Source organism: Sycon ciliatum, chromosome 6, assembly GCF_964019385.1.
Source record: "Sycon ciliatum chromosome 6, ocSycCili1.1, whole genome shotgun sequence".
NCBI classification, from domain to species: domain Eukaryota; kingdom Metazoa; phylum Porifera; class Calcarea; order Leucosolenida; family Sycettidae; genus Sycon; species Sycon ciliatum.
The window spans coordinates 15,741,197-15,757,038 of record NC_088648.1 but is presented as its reverse complement, the minus strand read 5'-3'; the positions used below and the strand labels follow the sequence as shown (position 1 = coordinate 15,757,038).

The window sequence follows — 15,842 nt, the reverse complement described above, 5'->3', positions numbered from 1 at the left end:
TTGTGGAATAATAATAATCATAATAATATGATCTTGCGTTTGAAAGCCCTATTTGAATATTGCGGCCAGCTGTATGTGGAGGTATATTATGCTCGGCAGGCCGCGAAAGAGAGCCCGTTACCTGGACCCCTACTCGCGCGGGTAGAGCGAGACTGAGCACCCTGGGATGCGAGCAGCTTTTTAGTACTCCCGGGTCCAAAATCTCACCACCAGGCCGGGATGATCAAAACGTCTGCCGGGTCTGCAGCCTACAAACGTGGATCTGCCGACACTGTGCTGTCGACGACATGTCCGGCAAGGCACCTCCTTGCGTGAAAGCAAGGAACGCTTTTTTTTTAGAAAGGAAGCTTCTTCTCCAAAATTTAAAATTTTTGAAAATTATTCCTTCTGAAAATATCATCGCGTTCTTGACCTCGAAGCTGACTGCTGAATGCGATTAGGAAAGAACATTCCTGAAGATACACCAGACTGATTCTGGCAAGCCGTCTGTCGTCTAGATATGCAGTTGTTCGTCATGCATGGTCAGCAATCTTCCTCGTTCGTCCTTTCGTTTTCCTGACCACGATGATGACAAGCAGCTCTCATGCTCAGGTTAGTGCTGTACTTGTATGTCTGGGCACACAACACATCTGAGATTAACCCACTGACGTTATCGAACTGAAGAATGCAGCAAGGGTTCCTCGGATTCTCTTGATTTCGGAACAAATTTCCTTCACTTTCACCCTCTCAGTCTCTTCCCCATGCCCTCCATGCATGCACAATGCAGCTTGCATTTCAATTGCTGTTTTTTATACTTTGGCAGTGCCTCTGCTACACTTTCATATAGAGTGAGGTCCTGTAAATAGGATCGAACATTGTTGGTGGTGGTGTGTGTGTGGGGGGGGGGGGTACGTTTGCAGCCAGGATGTAGGAATGACACTTCTGCACAGCAGGTGGCAATAGTCAAAACTGGTCACTCTACAAATCCCATACCTGCCAACCTTTGCAAACCTGAGATCCAATGACATACCTAGGCATGAAAATGTATACAAAAGAAGCTCGCGGTGAGGCATGGAACTAGTGCACTTTTGGGTGCCTATTACCGCCCTCGATATCGGGACGGTCCCGGCCAAATCGGGATGGTTGTCAGGTATGAAATCCCAACCGAGAAAACCATTTAATTAAAAGATAAACTCGGCCAGGACATAGCGACTTTCTGTTTGCCGGGGGGGGGGGAGGGTCATCGTTCGCAATATTGGTAGAGTTACGGTTACATTGTATATGTAGATACATGTGCATCAGGGATTCATAGCACCTGGGGAGACGACATGAGACCTAAGTACCCAAAACGTTGTGAGTTGTGACCCCGGATGGGGTAGTTCTACGTGATCTGTGTTTCTATAGACCTTATTCGATAACGTGATTTTTGGACTCGCCTCCAGGGATTTGTTGTAAGCTGGGGCACGCGTACGTGAAACGAGTGGCAAGAAAGGCCCAGTTCGTACAAGGGAGTAGTAAAATACCGGTATTTTTCTACTCCTATGTTCCCACGCCGAGTCCACTGTGCACTGAGTGCAGGTCTCTTGCCGCTCCCTGGTTCCCGGGACCCTGGTTCACGTGATTGTGACGTTTATTGAATAAGGTCTACATGTATATGCGGGCATGCATAAATCAACCCTTCCACAAGGACGGCTCAAACAGGCAGCCAAGGAGTGAAAATTTCGCTCCTGGGGCTAGGAGTGAAACGAAGGCCTCAATTTGCCAGATGAACCTTCTCCATCGAAACGAACGAAGGTGTCGAATAATTCTTTTACCAGTTCACAGTTGCCGTTCACGCGCACTCCCCGGGGTGGGGGGCTACTATGCACTTGTAGTGATACTTACCGTAAGCCAAGTGGAACACGACTAGTTGACTGCACAGACTACAGTACAGTATACATGCACATGTATACAGTGAAGATCAGTGCGTGCATGCCTGCCATAATCGTATGTTGACCTTCGTTCGAATTGAAAAGAGAGGGTCGTTTCGAAAAAGAAAAAAAGCTCGATGGAAGTATGATGCTGCTGACAATTCAAGACTCACTGAAGTCGCCTTTCTGGAATGGATCATGCACTCTAGGTTCATCCAATTGGATATGGACTCAAATCATTGTTACACCATTATTGTTTGGTTAGTTATTGTACATCCCATAGCATGTACAATCAACCTTGTGAATAATCTACCTCGGGTTTACAAAACAACTCGCAAATAACGACACAATCTTCAGATCTAGTGAACATTTGATTGCATACTTCCAACCTCACGAGTAACAACAATGCGAATAGCGACACTTTTCTCATTCACAATCGAGGGTCAGTATTCCCCAGGTTGACTGCAATTGCCAATCAAACAGGAGGGGCGAAAGTCGACCACGGCTGAAAAGGCATAAAGAAAAATTAATGTATATCATGAGCTAGATGGCTGAAGGAGGAAGTAGGTTTTCTGAGAAAGCAAGAAACAGAGGTGAATGAAGCACCAGGTCTGTCCATGCAGTGGATAGAATTATTGCATTGAAAGACAGGCTCTTTACATCAGCTTGCTACTATTATACCTACATTTGCTTTCTGCCTTTTTCATGCAGGATTCTGAAAGCTGGAGCAGCTCTGCTTACCTCGACCACTGAACTTACAACTAACTTCCAACCAAGTACAAGGCAATATTATGATGAATCAAGCACGCTTGCCATCATGTCATCATTGCAAAGTACATCGACAACATAGATTTGGTGCCGACTATGTATGATGTAGAGTGTGCTCTATGTATCTATACTACTGATTGGCCTACATTGTACTTATGTGGGCTGAGAGTAATCGATTGTGCTATATGGCAGTTTACTTGTATGTCATAGATGTTAACATTGCACACAGCTTCTGAAATGCTTTCTGTTGCACTGGCCTACTGCGGCCCACTGCAAATAGATTGTAGTGGCATGGGCCATGCCATAATTATAGTAGTATACCGGTACTACACCAACAATTTCACTGGTGCACTGTACTTACTGGTACAAGTAGATCTACATCATGCACAGCCTTGTCACTGCTTTTCTCATTTTTTATTAATTTACTGTACTGTACACATTTTGGCACAGCTCTTCCACAAAGAGTTACTAGTATTTTCTTCTGCATACCTACTGTATACAGTGACCTGACTGGTAACATCTATGGCTGTGAAATCACAAATTTCTGGGTTGACAGCCTCGAACCTATACGATTTGTTTCTAAGAACGTGCTATAAGAAATTTTCTATTGAAGTATTCTACTGTAGCTCGCAGGACATGGAGTGCAATTACGTAAAGTTTGGAACACCACTCTTCTGTGATTTGGATGTCAAATTATGAAATTCAGTGTGTGAGGTAAACCCATGCATGGCATACACTGCTATAGTATGACTCGGGGTAAAGTGTTCCAACGCATACTCATTATAGTGAATAGTTGTGTGACCAACGTTGTTGCTGCTGGATAAATAGTACATATTCTGAGATAACTGAAGCTACACAGCCATCTAATGTTCAGACATGCATCGAAGGGGCCGTAACGAGATCTGCAAGGCATGATTCTATACCTGTATTTGATGCTCTCTAGCCTAGGACATTCACCTGCCTCATTTTCTCTGTGCTGCATTGATGAGTCCATTAGTAACTAAAGGACGAAACAGCATGCTGTCTGCAGATTGGTAATTGTGTAAAGACAGACGTGTATGTAGTGGTAAAGCTCAGATACATGTGCAACATAACAATCCCGGTGTTTGACAACAGCACAAACCTACACCGCAATTCTTAATTTTGGGCTGTGGTGTTCTTAGTATTCCAGGTTGGATGTTCTGTAGGCTTCCACGTTCCTGGGCGCACGACTTTACTGTGCCGAAGAATATTTTCAGCCAATGAACCCAGAGCTTGGTGGCAGATGAGTGCCATGGAACAGCCTTTTGCATGTGGCTTTCACTACATGCACATGTATAACGTTCAATTGATGCGGAAAAATCAGACGAGGACTTTTGCAGTTATGAGCAAGGTCCCCACGAATGGTCATGTCACTTCACAGAATACATGAACTGATAGAGTAGACCTCGGTCCCCTCAGAGAACGCTTGGGGAAGTCGGGTTCAACCATAGATTTATACTTAACAGAGAACGCTTGGGGAAGTAGGTTTCAACCATAGATTTATACTTAATATTCTTTACAACAAGGATCGATGTGTTCCTTCGGATGCCCTTTATCGACTTTCACACACTTCTCCTCTCTCCTTTCGTCATAAGCACCATCTCTGTACACTGGTTCATAAAATATTTCTTCATAAAACCCCTTCACACATAATGAAGTACAATTGGTTTTCGACAAGCTCAACCCGTAACGCGCTTATCCTGCCTCTTGTTAAGTCAGCCCGGTATCTAAAGCCCCCCTTGTTTTCCGGTTATTCTCATTGGTTAACTGGGGACATGTCCAAAACCATACTAAGTACTTGAGCTGCTCATGAGCCCCACAATTATCAGGCCCGCCGGTCTGGTTGGTCAGGTTATCACCAGACCAACTTGTTGGCCACCAACAAACGTTTCCTACCGTGGAGCACGTGTGTACCCGCCATGAAACTACCGGACCAATCAAAAACTGCTTCCGGCGGTACTGATTATAGTACAGGTTTAAGTTAAAAAGCGGCTCCATTTTGTCATACATTAAACCAACTCTGTCATTGCTATGCTACTCAAAAAGAGTAGTGATGTTTATTCACAAATGAATCACAATGCTATCAGAGAAATTCGATATTCTCCAATTTTAGGGGCACTGCAATACTATCCAAAATTAATGCTGCATGGTCATTGTTATGAAGCAGTCACCTCAGTACAGCAATTAAACAGGCTGATTATGTGAACGAGATTCACGGCAAATCTTCTTCCATCAGTGCTGTTCAGTCTTGAGTGGTCCACTGAGACAGGAAAACAACCTGTTCGGTCCTTCCATACGAGAAACAGAAATTGAACATGTTCCAGGGTGGAGGTGGCGAGTATCGGCAATGTAATGCACCTTTAGGCCAACATGACCATCATTCCGACATGGATTTTCAAACACCTTCGCTCGTGAGAGTGCCTCAGAGTGGTATTCATCAACAGATGGCAATCCTGTAAAACACATGAAAAGACATAGCAGCAACAGAAAGAAACCTAATGTTATAGAAACGAATTCGAAAAACAAAGTCTACTATTATTCTAATACAGTGAACCAAGGTACAACCACACTCCAGGAGGCAAGCAAAAGAGCATATAATCCGAAGGTTGCGATGCCTGTATGTATTGTATTTATGTATTTACGGATTCTCCACAGGCTAAATCGAGGGAGTCTTTGTCATGCCACACTGGATACAACATGCTACCAGAATCACTTTCCCCAGAATTGATGATCTTTTCTTAGGGTGTTATATAAGACACATCTGTAGCCACTTCATCTTGCTCACGAAATCATACACCACCACACAAACGGGTCCTTCGGCTATTATACTTTGGGTGGTACATGGTGATGTATGATATTGATAATCTATTGATACCATATTCAAGTCTGACTCTCACCGTGAGATCCTGGCAACAATATTACCTGGTACACGACATATTCAGACACTGACATAAGCATCTTTTTGGAACAACAGGTGTGCCTATCTGCTAGTGTAATGTGACACACATGCAGAACACATGCAGAATCAGTCATAGCTAATTTTACCCCCTCACTGTTGTATGCGCAGACTCCACTTCGCGGTGTCAAGTACTCTTCTTTCGGTGGGCTACTCCACTAAGGCGCTTGTCTAAAAGGACTCACATTCATCCTGCAAACCAACACGACTTGCATAGTTTTCACTGTCGGCCAAAGTGCGTGCATTGCACACATTGAGATTCACTCCCTCCGTACAGGCCAGTACAGAGCTGCCCACCAATTGAGTCTGTTTTGCGTACTCAGACTTCTGATTTTCCGTATCTTGCAGTGTTTTGCGTACTGCCGTGTACATTGCATGCATACTTGCACTGTAATGTTTTTTGACACGCACATGCATGTCGGTGGCTGCATTTGGTAGTGTAAAACATGTGTGACTTGCACTCACGACATTATTATTTTTGTGCTACATGTACATGTTGTTGTGGTACGGCATGCACTCGCTTTGGTACAAGACTATTCATCACTCAGCTTACACTTGCAATGCTTCTACACAGCTGATTGATCCTCTCCGATTTTCTATACCATTTGCTCAATTTCTGTAGTGCGCACAAGGAGTGATTTTCCGTACAAATACAGAAAATATGGAGGGCTGGTACTTGGTAGCACTGCTAGTATGGTAGTACCAGGCTAAGCTGGCTGGAAGATCAAATACTTCTTTGGTTCTTTCAGTCATTTTCACGACATATGTTTTCTTTATCATGATCCCCGGGGTGTGACATTCTTATGAATGCAGAAACTCAGTCTTTCTAACCGAGTCTCACGTGCAATGTGAATTTGTTCTTCTTTTCTTCACAATGCCATGTATCGATTCATCGCTTCTTCCCACCCGAGATCCTATGCAACAGCGATTTAAAGATTGGCTTTATCAAATGCAGGCAGGCATAGTGGGATGGTCTAAGACCATGATTGAGAAACAGAGGGTACCAGGTTCAAGTCCTGCTTGGAAGCGGAAGGATTTTTTCCAGCCGTGCTGCGACCCACAGTTAATTGGGAACTCGTGGCCTGGCACGAGGGAAACATGGATGCAGTGAATGGGATTTCGGTCTTTGACCACTTTGTGGTGGGTCTGATCTACTCACCTCCCACCGTTTAGGAGCTGCATCTGCGCCTTGATCCAAGAGGGTGGTGGCGTTCCTGCGGATGCGGAAAACTGGGCCTTTGGCCGAGTCTCACGCGAACCGTGAAATTTTTTTTATTTTTTTTTATTTTTTTATCAAATAGTTAATTCAGAGAGAGAGGATCAGTTGTGGATGCTGTGACAGCATAGAGTGTAGATTGGTGTAAACATCATTGCCCAGCAGAACCGTATTCACAGGGATCTGCGTTTAGCATATGGAAGCTATTTTTTTAGAATTTGTACACGTCCAATAAGCCTGAAGAGAAGAACACCTAACTTAGACTGTCCTAACGTTATCGAACGCACTGCCAAAGTAAAAACAACATTTGAAATGCAAACTCGATTGTGCATGCATGGAGGGCATGGAGGGTGAAAGTGAAGGAAATTTGTTCCGAAATCAAGAGAATCCGAGGAACCCTTGCTGCATTCTTCAGTTCGATAACGTCAGTGGGTGAATCTCAGATGTGTTGTGTGCCCAGACATACAAGTACAGCACTAACCTGAGCATGAGAGCTGCTTGTCATCATCGTGGTCAGGAAAACGAAAGGACGAACGAGGAAGATTGCTGACCATGCATGACGAACAACTGCATATCTAGACGACAGACGGCTTGCCAGAATCAGTCTGGTGTATCTTCAGGAATCTTCTTTCCTAATCGCATTCAGCAGTCAGCTTCGAGGTCAAGAACGCGATGATATTTTCAGAAGGAATAATTTTCAAAAATTTTAAATTTTGGAGAAGAAGCTTCCTTTCTAAAAAAAAAGCGTTCCTTGCTTTCACGCAAGGAGGTGCCTTGCCGGACATGTCGTCGACAGCACAGTGTCGGCAGATCCACGTTTGTAGGCTGCAGACCCGGCAGACGTTTTGATCATCCCGGCCTGGTGGTGAGATTTTGGACCCGGGAGTACTAAAAAGCTGCTCGCATCCCAGGGTGCTCAGTCTCGCTCAACCCGCGCGAGTAGGGGTCCAGGTAACGGGCTCTCTTTCGCGGCCTGCCGAGCATAATATACCTCGTATGTGGCCAGCTGTGTTTGATGGTACGGTACGGGACAGATACGGGATACCGCCAGGCGTGACACAAACGCACAAACGCACAAACAAATTAATACCAAACGAGAGAGCTTGGAAGTTCAGGGCCCTACGCTATGCTTTTATGCTTTTTTGCGTAGCTCATCGCACATGTTATAAGAACCAATGGAAATGTTTTTTTTCCGTTGTTTGGCCACATCATTTTATTGCAAAAACGTTTCAATCAGTTTGAATATTATGAGTTAGGCAAAAGTATTTGCAGAATTTATTGCGGATTATCATTTATATTTATTATTATTACTCAATCTGCGGACAGCATGCTGTTTCGTTCTTTGTGAACTCATCAGCGCAGCACAGAGGAAATGAGGCCGAACCTGATAGCAATGGAAATAAAAATTTCCAATCAGGCCCGAACGTACCTTGTCAGAGTGCTCAAACTGACAAGTCAGTGAGCTCTGCGTAATGCAAACAGCAAAGGCACTACCCCACATGAGAGTACTCAACTACTACAAGAGCAGGAGCGAAAATATTATTATTATTATCAAATTTTTGATAGGGCAATCTCCACAGGCCTAAGGCCGCGGTCACACCAAACAAGCCGTTTCCCGCTTGCGCTGAAAGTGGCTTGTGCTGAATGGGGCGGTTGGTCACACCACTTCGCGAAATCGGCTGGATTTTTTTGTGTGCTAGAGTTTTTTTCCTTCCCGCTCATTTTTGAATATGATTTTCTCTTGTTTTCCCGTCCGCCTTCTCCAGCACACTTCTTCAGTTTGTCCAAGATTCACGCTCTCTTTCTGGTATTTTTTTCATAGTGGTCTCATACTTAGTTTTTGTTTCAAACCAAAGCTCCAGTAGTCGCCGCTCCAGTGCTACTGCCAGGATTCCATGATGACCGACAAAAAGGCAAGGAGAGAAGTTTCACCAACAACGAAAGCCGGAAGGTGGCAGAACACGATGCAAGCGCTGCAAGATCATGCCAAGATGCGCTTTGAACGAGTTTATTTTTCCCGCCACTGCGCCAGAATGGCTGAAAGTGGCTGAATCCATTCAGCGCTCCCATTCAGCGCTTTGAAAACGGCTGACTGCTGAAAAAGGCTGAAGCCGAAAATTCAGCCGTTTCCGTACCGACGATGACGTCAAAAAGCGCTTTTTTCCGCTGAATGGCTGAATCGCGCTTGGTGTGACCGCGGCCTAAGGCCTTCTTACAGGGTACCCTAGAAATGAAAGTACTGAATTACGGAATAGATGCAGGGAAGAGCATAAGCGGACTGCAGCGGGGAGTGCATTCCAACGGTCGGAATCGATGAAAGAAACTGAAAAGAGACCGAAACGAGTTTTAGCTTTGGGTACAGTCACAGACGAAGATACCTGGGAGCGAGTGCAGGAATTGGTACGAGTAGAAGTAGAACGAAGGCAAAAGCAATCAGCAAGGAGAGTAGTAGTTAACTGATTCAGGACACGAAACACTAAGATATAGAGTTTGAACTGATAGCGCACAGACAAAGGGAGAATGTGATGGCGTGCATTAATAAGGGATACGTCAGAAAAACGAGGCATACTGAACACAATGCGTAGAGCTCTATTACTAAGACGGACTAGACGGTCATGCAGAGTTACTGACAAGCAGTGAGCAAATGAGTTGCTCCCATACTCGAGTACTGTCTGAATGGAACAAATGTAAAATGCACGCTTTGCAGTTACCGTCATGTGATCTCGGACCTTTCTGAACATGGCTAACTTACTTCCAACTTTCCGCCCTAGTTGCCTAACGTGCTCTCCGAAGGAGAGATGTTCGTCGAGTACAATGCCAAGGTATCGAATGTGTGCACTAGGGTTGATTGTGACCTTACCCAGCTGTCTAATATCATCTACTTTTGGTTTGCTGGTTCTTTTCTTGTTATCTCCTTATACTGTAAATCAACAAATTTTGGCCGATGAGAAACTTTGGCCGATCTCGAAACGAAACCTTTCGCCGTCATTAAACTTTTGCCGATTCGAGTTTCAAAAAGAAATCGACCGGTATTTTTTGCTCTCACATGCATCCATTGCTCAATAATGCATCATTTGCATTCTATGACATACTTTGGCCTGCGATTTACTTTCGCCGGTTGGTACCAAGCGGCGAAATCAGCGAAATTAAATCGCCAGCGAAAATTAGTTGATTTTAATACAGTAAACGGATTTTCTGGCCTTTTTGTAGTAATACATTGACCTGTTGAGCCAATGAGGACGCCAAATGCAAGGTTGCCTGTGGAGCACATTGCATAACTTTACAGTCTCCTAAAATACGTATCCTGTCCGACGGAAAAAGAGGCTGCAGATTTAGATTTCTGCGCGTCGATGGGATGTCTGTCCTGACGTTTCCTGGGACCGGCGCTGACTCTGCCGATCACGGGCGTTCTGGACTCGACGGGTTCACGGGCGTTCTGGAGTCTACGGGATCTCTCTTCCGACGTTTCCTGTGACCGGCGTTGAATCGCTCGTTCACGCTTATTTTGGAGACGACGGGATCTCTCTTCCAAAGTATGTTTTTGCTGACGCATCCTATCACCTATTCGGCGTCTAATTTAATTTAATTTCCTCCTCGTCTCTCTATTTCTTTCCAAATCTCCCTCTACATCAGGGAGTCGTATACATAATACGACCAATATTGGTACGGTACGGGACAGATACAGGAGCCCGCAAATATTGTGGACAGCTGTTATATGTACAATCCTGTAGAGCCTTTGTAGTCACAGATACGGGACAGATACGGGACAGATACGGGATAGCTCCGGGCGTGACACAAGCAAACAAACAAACACCAAATTAAAGCTGTGTGGGCCCTCGCCAGACTTCACTGAAGTAACGTCTTCTGCATAGCTACAGGAATTAAAGCTGTGTGGACCCTGGCTAGCGCCAGACGTTACTGAAGTAACGTCTTCTGCATAGCTACGGGAAAAAAATCTACTACCACTACTACTATTACTACTACTTTATTCCGTTTCCTCTTTACCAAATTGATGTGTACCCGTTGAAAGTGCTGATACATTTGGGTTAACTGAGACCTCCGTTCGTCATGGATTTACCTGCTCGCGAGGAGAGCCTCACATTTCCAGAGCTGCGAAGATTCGGTGAAGTATGTTACTATCAAGATCCTGATTGACTCCAACTCGGGCAATTGTGCCACGCTAAAACACAAAAGAAACCAGCTGCCGCATAGGATTCTCAGAATTCAACGTGATGAAGCAAACAAAAGAATAAACGTGCTGACTGAGCACGTAGAGAATGCACCTGACTCCACCAAGATGTTCATTGCCGCGTCAGCTATGAGAGCTGGCAAGAAGCCATCGCTTACAGTTCCGACTCCCAGGATGGGCATTCATTGCTCAGGAACAGTGGCAAAGCAGACCGCGTTCGGGAGCATTTTGCAAGCCAGTTCGCTGATCCAGCGACCACCCCAGTGGCTCCAGTAACTCCACGCTACCTGAACAACCCGATCACACCTAGAGAAATCTCGAAGGCAGCATCTGGCTTGAGGAATCGCAGGGCATGTGGACCAGACAATGTTCCTGGAGAATTGCTCAAATATGCCACGGACGAGCTGGGACCGATCATCGCCTCCCTCATTAACACTTGCATCGACAACGGCACTGATATGTCATCCGTCATTGGTACAGGAACGCTAATTCCATTAAACAAACCAAACAAGACAAAGGGCCCAGTCGCTAACATGCGTCCCATCATTCTGTTAAACGCCATACGAAAACTCCTCTCTCTGGTCGTACTCAGCCGTATTTCCGGGGAAGTCTCCGGGTACCTTGGAGACACGCAATCTGGATTCAGAGCTGATCGCAGCACAGCAGATGTAGTGTGGACGCTTAGATATCTCTCTGCCAAGGCGATACGGTACCGTTGGGATTGACACATCCTCGGCCTAGACATGTCAAAAGCGTTTGACACGATAAACAGAGATAAGCTCATGGAAACCATGAAGAACATTACGGGTCGTGACGGAGTTTGCCTTATACATCACCTGCTACACAATACAACAATAACGGTCAAGATTGGGTCGGCCACATCGCAACCGTTTCGCAGCACGATTGGTACCCCACAAGGGGATGGCCTCAGTAGGGGCAATCCCAGTCGCTATTCACAACTCCTAAGAAGGAAAAGAAGAGGAGAAGAAAGAAGTGCTAGGCAAGAGGCAACACGCACGTACAGTAACATTACCTACTAGCGATGTATTGTATTAGTTTACTTCCCATACATTTACTTGTGTTCTTGCTCCGATAAGACTATTCTTGGTATTACTAAAAAGTTCTGTAATATGCTAGCTATCTCTAATGGACATCGTGGTGTGTGATTGACCATTCATTAGTTGCTTACGCGGCATGTTATGCTGCTGACTAATACAAAGACCTCACTTCCACTCGTAGACCTACTCTGTTGTACAAACTGTGAAATCTCCCTGTACATGTACATGTACATCAGGAAGTCGTATACATAATACGAGTCGTACACATAATACGACTCCCTGCTATTCATCTATACGTTATATTATGCTATTGGCCTACATGCGCTTCCCGGGCTGGACGCTGGCTAGCGCCAGACATTACTGCACCATACACAATACGAGTCGTATACATAATACGACTCCCTGCTATACATTATACGTTATATTATGCTATCGGCCTACATGCGCTTCCCGGGCTGGTCGACAGGCGGGCCAGCCAGCCTGCTAGTGGGATCTCGGCCTTGCACACAAATCCACACAAAACTTGTTGTGCGTTTACATGTCAAGCTGGCTGGCCCAGGGAGACGGGATCCCGCCCCAAGGCATCCGGGATCCCTTCTTTGGCTTCCCCGATGCACTTTTGTCTGGGTTCGTGAAAAGGGCCACGCGTGCAAGTCAGCTCGTTTGAAGTGCATGGTTTTGTTTTTAGGGGCTGTCCAAGGTTACCAATAATATTTTCAAAACGAAAAGTTTTCGTTTGGGGGTGGGTGGGTTTGATCGAGTTTCGTATTGAAAATAATCATTGATGCAGATGGAGAATGCCCAGTTACCTCTGGGTGTCGAAAATTGACATTAATATTTTACTGGAATTCGTTTCACCTTCAGAATAGGTGGGTGGGTGGGGGCTGAAAAATACTAAATCTTTTCGTTTTGTAAAAACAATCGGTAACCCCGGACGGCACCTTAGTTGGTATGTGGCAGTTAATGGAGACTTTTGCTCCCCGAGGTTGTGTATGTAAATCATTAGTAGTAAAGTGGTCTGCTCTCGATATAACAACTCTCACTTGTACACTGTGTTTGTGCACCCTGGCTAGCACCAGACGTTACTGCACCATCGCCCTGCATGCCGCATGATTCCCCCTATACACTTCGCATACCTATAAGTTTTTGTGGACTCTGGCTTGCGCCAGACGTTACTGCATTACACTTCGGACACTGCCTAGCGCCAGATGTTACTGCACCATCGCCCTGCAGGCATTCCCCCAATACACTTCCCAAACATATACGTTTTTGTGGACCCTGGCTACCGCCAGACGTTACTGCACTATCGGCCTGCGTGCATTCCCCCGATACAATTCGCATACATACTCATTCTCTTGATTGTACGGGACAGGTACGGGATAGCGCCAGGCATGCCAATGGCACAAACAAATAAATGGAGTCGGTACGGTACGGAACAGGTACGGTCGAGGGTAATACGACACCGTCTACTGTGACCTTGGCAAAAGAAAGCATAGAGATGTTAAACATTTTTCAATTCTCCTATTTTCTTTTTCAAGACATAACCTGGGATTCCAACACGCACTATCGCCCTACATGCATTCCCCGATACACTTCGCATTCATACTCATTCTTCCGAGCTGCTTCACGTCATTATCTTGCATTTGAAAGCCTTATTTGAATATTGTGGCCAGCTGTTTGTCGCCAGCTGTCTTTGAAGTAACGTCTTCTGCATAGCTACGGGAATTAAAGCTGTGTGGACCCTGGCTAGCGCCAGACGTTATTATTATATTATATTATTATTATTATTTATTCTTCTTTTACTAGGGAATTCCCAACAGGTGTCAGCGCCTTTTTACAGGGAACCCTAGGTATAATTTGATGGATGAGCGAAATTCAGCTGGTGAACTAGACATGCGGCAAGCCGGTGGAAGTGTATTCCACCTGGCAGCGCCCAAATAAGAAATTGCACTAAAGCCATATCGGGTGTTAGCGGGGGGCAGAACAAGAGCAGCAGAGACTTGGCCACGGGTGGTGGCTGCAGTGCGACGTTACTGAAGTAATGTATTGTGCATTATTATGACGACTTTTTCACTCCCAAAGCAGAAAAAGAAAGCTTGAAAGGAGGCATGAAGTTCAGCACCGGGATCCATATGACCCAAGGGTGAAGCACCAATCAATGAAGATAAAAGAAAATCCTGAACAAAATTTTGATAAACTTCATGAGAGAAAAATTCAACTATACCAACTTCGATACTCACATAAAATCACAGTCAAGTATAACAGAACTACTGAAGTAGTAAACACCAAGCATGCTGCACATGGGACACTCCAAGCAAGACAAACTCAGACGACATAAAACGGCATATGCAGAGAAAGAAAATACATGACTGGGGCATATGGCAGAAATTCACGCCTCTCGGCTCGTCACACAGCACATGATGCACCACAATCATAAAACACACAGACTGAGACACATCAGGACATTACAGGCAGGCTAACATAAGGTCAACCGACCGTTCCGACCATGCCACTCTCCCATCCATGACCAGTTACCGACCGCACAATTCTCAGGGTGCCCAGAATAGCACATTGCTGCAGCCGCTGGATCACGGACGCGTGGAGCCCAAGGCTTAAGATGTGGCTGCGGCTCGTTCCTGACACACCACCCAGAGCACCAATGATAACTGGAACAATAGTTATCTTTTTGTTCCAGATCCTCCTCAGCTCTGCTGCCAAGGGCAGGTATTTGCTAATCTTCTCCTGCACCTTCTCATTGACCCTGTGGTCCAATGGGACACTGACGTCCAAGAGCAGTGCCCGATCATCCAGAAACAGCACCAGGTCTGGTCTGTTTGCTTTTATTACTCGATCTGTGGGAATGGAAATCTCCCACATAAGATTGCAACTGGCAGAACCTGTGACCTGTACCAGCTGCTTACTGCTGGGTAATCCATGCTGCTTACACAGCGCACGATGCAGGGCCTGGACCACAAAGTTATGCCGGGGCAATGTATGCAGTCCGTGCCAGGGCTGGACAGCAGGCGAGGATGTGGTCCATATTTTCTCCGGGTGCACCACATACACGACAGAGGTCCACGACATCATGCCTCTTGTGGATATGGCGCATATTGTTTCTCGTGGCAATCACCTGATCCTGGCAAGCAATGAGAAAGCCTTCCGTTTCAGGACGCATTGTCTGGGATCTGAAACAGGAAAACGAGAGCTGCATGTCCAGGATGCCATCAACACGCGCCCAATAGCGACCATGAAGAGGCATCGCTCGAAGTTCACGGCGGCGGTTGTCATTGAGGGCCTGTTTAACAGTCTCTTTGTTAGTGGTGTCCAGGCTCGTCAGGCGAAGGCGCTGCAGGACAGTATTTGCCAGCTTTGGTATTGATTTTCTAGAGGGACGTGATTCATGGTGCTGGAGAACAGCGGCCAGAGCAGGGACATCTTCCCAATCCTTCAGGTACTGAGCGAGCCGGATGCAAGTACGGTCGTGGAGATCTACGATGCATACTAGGCCACGACCTCCCTCACTCCGCGGTAGATATAGGCGACGGATTGAGGCACGTGGGTGGTGGGCCCTGCTAGCAGTCAGAGCCTTCCTCACTGTCCTGTCCAGCAAGCGGAGCTCATCCGCGGTCCAAGGAACGGCTGTGCCAAGGCCATAATAGGACACCACTGGCAGAACGTAGGTGTTGATTGCTCTGATGAGGTTTGGTGCACATAGTGAAGCATCCGTGATCAAGCGAAGACGGCG

At 45.9% G+C, this 15,842-nt stretch overlaps 2 long non-coding RNA genes across 2 annotated transcripts; one reads left to right on the top strand and one right to left on the bottom strand.

Annotated features, from left to right (window-relative positions):
• Positions 1–359: 359 nt before the first annotated feature.
• Positions 360–3,326, top strand: LOC135818863 (uncharacterized). The gene is made up of 2 exons (XR_010553792.1): positions 360–591; positions 2,601–3,326. It is a non-coding gene; the product is annotated as an uncharacterized LOC135818863 (long non-coding RNA).
• A 1,333-nt stretch (positions 3,327–4,659) lies between these two features.
• LOC135819469 (uncharacterized) lies at positions 4,660–7,802 on the bottom strand. Its single transcript, XR_010553921.1, has 2 exons — positions 7,332–7,802; positions 4,660–5,131 (listed from the first exon to the last, which is right to left on the bottom strand). It is a non-coding gene; the product is annotated as an uncharacterized LOC135819469 (long non-coding RNA).
• Between the last annotated feature and the right edge of the window lie 8,040 nt (positions 7,803–15,842).